The sequence below is a fragment of the Arachis hypogaea genome, chromosome 3, assembly GCF_003086295.3.
Source record: "Arachis hypogaea cultivar Tifrunner chromosome 3, arahy.Tifrunner.gnm2.J5K5, whole genome shotgun sequence".
Classification (NCBI taxonomy): Eukaryota; Viridiplantae; Streptophyta; class Magnoliopsida; order Fabales; family Fabaceae; genus Arachis; species Arachis hypogaea.
In genome coordinates, this window is record NC_092038.1 from 71,563,972 (window position 1) to 71,567,555 (window position 3,584).

The following is a 3,584-nucleotide window of genomic DNA, read 5'->3' on the forward strand; positions in this document are numbered from 1 at the left end:
TAGTTGATTTTTTTTTCTTTAAAAATTTGAAAATAAAAAATTTCTTTTACCTTTCTTTAATTTTTCAAAAATCTTTACTATCTTGTCTTATCTTGATTTAAAAAAAAATTTAAGTTTGGTTTTTTCTTGTTAGTAAAGTTTAATTTTTAAATTTTAAATCTCATCTTTTTAAATCTTTATCTTATCTTTTGTTTATTTTTCTTTAAAATTCAAAAATCTTATCTTATCTTATTTTAATTTTAAGTTTCAAAATTAAATATTTTCAAATCTCAAATTTCGAAAATTCAAAATCTTTTTCAAATCTTTATCATATCTTTCTACCTTAAATCTTTCTTATCTTATCTTCTTTTAAAACCTTAAATTTTAAATTCTTATTTTTTTAAATCTTTACCATCTTTTAAAGTTTGATTTTCAAAATTTTTCATTTTTAAATCTTATCTTTCCTAAACCTTTTAAATCTCTATCTTATCTTTCTTTTTAAAATTTTGAAACTTACTTATCTTTTAAAATTAAATTTCAAAATTAAATCTCTTATTTTGTTTTCAAATCTTGTTGGTTAGCTAGTTACATGTTTTATCTTATTGTCTTTTTATTCGCCTTTCTCTTTCTTCTTTTTCAAAACTTCCTAACTACTTTGTCTCTCTTCTTTTTCGAAAACTTCATCTCTCTTTCCCTCTCTATTTTCGAAAATATCTCTTCTTTTCTCTCTATTAATTTTTGAAAACTATCCTTATTAGATGACATCTTCTTCTCTTTTCTTCTTGATCTCTCTCCCTCTAACAAAGGACCTTTATACTCTGTCATAGAGAATCCTTTTTTTCTTCTCTTCTTGCATTCTTTCTTTTTTTTTATGAGCAGGAACAGGGATAAAGAACCTCTCTTTGATCCTGATCCTGAACTTGAGAGGACTCTAAGGAGGCATTTACAACAAGTTAAAGCACAACATTTTGGAGAAAATCTCACAGAACTCTTCGAACAAGAAGCTGAGAATACAGATATGACAGCCAACCCTAACGATAGAGGAGACATAAGGAAGGTCTTATGTGACTTTACTGCACCTACTTCTGACTTCTATCGGCGCAGCATCTCTATACCTGCCATCAGTGCAAATAATTTTGAGTTGAAGCCTCAACTGGTCACTTTAGTTCAATAGAACTGCCAGTTTCATGGACTTTCATAGGAAGATCCCAACAGATTCATCTTTGATTTCTTGCAGATATGTGATACTGTCAAGACTAATAGAGTGGATCCAAAAATCTACAAACTTATGCTTTTTCCTTTTGCTGTAAGGGGCATGGCTAGGTTATGGCTGGATTCTCAGCCTAAGAAAAGCCTTGACTCTTGGGAAAAAGTGGTCAATCCATTTTTGACCAATTTCTTCCCACCTCAGAAGCTAAGCAAACTTAGGGTAGAAGTTTAGACCTTCAAACAAAAAGAGGGTAAATCCCTCTATGAAGCATGGGAGAGGTACAAGCAACTGATCAGAAGATGTCATCCCAACATGATTTCAGACTGGACCATGCTAGATATCTTCTATGATGGTCTCTCTGAATTGTCCATGATGGCATTGGACCATTTTGCTGGTGGATCACTCTACCTGAAGAAAACACCTGAAGAGGCACAGGAACACATTGACATGGTTGCAAACAACCAATTCATGTATACTTCTGAGAAGAACCCTATGAACAATGGGGTGGCTCAGAAAAAATGAGTCCTGGAGGTTGACACTCTTAATGCCATATTGGCTCAGAACAAGATCTTGACACAACAGGTTAACATGATCTCTCAGCATTTGACTGGATTACAAGCTACAGCTGGCAGCACTCAAAATGCCTCCTATGAAGGAGATGGCTATGATCTAGATCAACCCATGATGAATGAGGTTAACTATTTGGGAAATTCCTTGAATCCCAATAATGAGCTTTATGGAAACACCTACAACTCATCATGGAGAAATTATCCTAACTTTTCATGGAGGGATCAACAGAAGCCTCAACAAGGCTTCAAAAATAATTAAAGTGGAAGGAACTATAATAGGTTCAATAACAGACTATTCCCACCTTCTCAACAACAGATGCAGACTTCTAAGCAGAGCCTTTCTGACTTAGCCGCTATAGTCTCTGATCTCTCTAAGACCACTCATAGCTTCATTACTGAAACAAGATCCTCTATTAGGAATCTAGAGGTACAGATTGGTCAGCTGAGTAAGAGGATCCCTGAGATCCCTCCTAACACTCTCTCAAGTAACACTGAAGTTAACCCAAGAGAAGAGTGCAAGGCCATCACTGTAGAAGTTGAGGCCAAATCTGAAGGGGATGCTCTAGCGTTGAATGCCAGTAATGGAGTAGCTCGGCGTCCAATGCCAAAGAGAGACAAGTCCTGGCATTGAATGCCACAATAGGAGTAGCTGGGCTTGTAACGACCACTAAGGACCCTCCTATTGAAGAACTAAAGGGACCCAAAGCTCATGAGGAGACCATAGAGGTTCCCTTGAATTCCTTGTTGCAGATTATAGACTTTGAAGATTACTCTTCCTCTGATGAGGAAGAGGAAACTAGGGAAGAGCAAGTCGCTCAGTATTACAGAAACATTGGAGGATGAACCTCTAGTGCTCACCAAAGAACTCAATGCCTTGGTTTAGAAGAAACTACCTTAGAAGCTGTCGGATCCTAGATGCTTCCAAATTCCCTGCACCATTGGAACAATTACCTTTGAGAAGGCTTTATGTGACCTAGGGTTAAGCATAAACCTCATGCCTCTCTCTATAATGGAGGGGATGGGAATTTTTGAGGTACAAGTGATGAGCAGATATTTTATACGCTTTTTGACATTATTTTCATATAGCTTTTAGTAGTTTTTATTGAGTTTTTATAGGTTTTAGTGTTAAATTCACATTTTTGGATTATACTATGAGTTTTTGTGTTTTTGGGAAATTTCAGGTATTTTCTGGCTGAAATTGAGGAGCTGGAGTAGAAGTCTGATTCAGAGATAGAGAAAGCACTACAGATGCTGTCTAGATCTAACCTGCCTACATTCGAAAGAGGTTTCCTAGAGCTACAGGAGTCCAAATAGAGCTCTCTTAATGGATATGGAAAGCTGACTTCCAGAGGTTTCCAGAAATATATAATAGTCTATACTTTGCTTCGGATTAGAAGCCTCAAAACTGGTATCCAACACCAGCTTCCTGCCCTCTTCCTGGCGTCCAGCGCACAAAGAGCAGAGACCAATGTACAAACGTCCAAAGAGGACCCTCTGGCTGGTGTTTCACACCCAAGGAGCCTCATAGCATGAGGATCTCATCAAAGCTCAACCCAAACACTCATCAAGTGGGTCCTAGAAGTGGATTTTAGCACTAAATAGACTATTTTACCCTTACTAGTCATCTGTTTAGTATTTAAGGGATTTTATTTATGTAATTCAAGAGACTTTGGAACCTTTTACATATCATACATGTTTTACCATTGTTTTTACATTCAGTATGAGTTTCTAAACCTCCTAGGTTGAGGGGAGGAGCCTTGCAGAGTCCTATGAATTAATAAAAGTATTACTGTTTCTTCTTCAATCCGTGTTTGATCTATCTCTAA

General features: G+C 36.2%; 1 non-coding gene across 1 annotated transcript; it reads right to left on the bottom strand.

Annotated features, from left to right (window-relative positions):
• Positions 1 to 1,399: 1,399 nt before the first annotated feature.
• Positions 1,400 to 1,508, bottom strand: LOC112793013 (small nucleolar RNA R71). The gene has a single exon (XR_003197725.1). It is a non-coding gene; the product is annotated as a small nucleolar RNA R71 (small nucleolar RNA).
• Between the last annotated feature and the right edge of the window lie 2,076 nt (positions 1,509 to 3,584).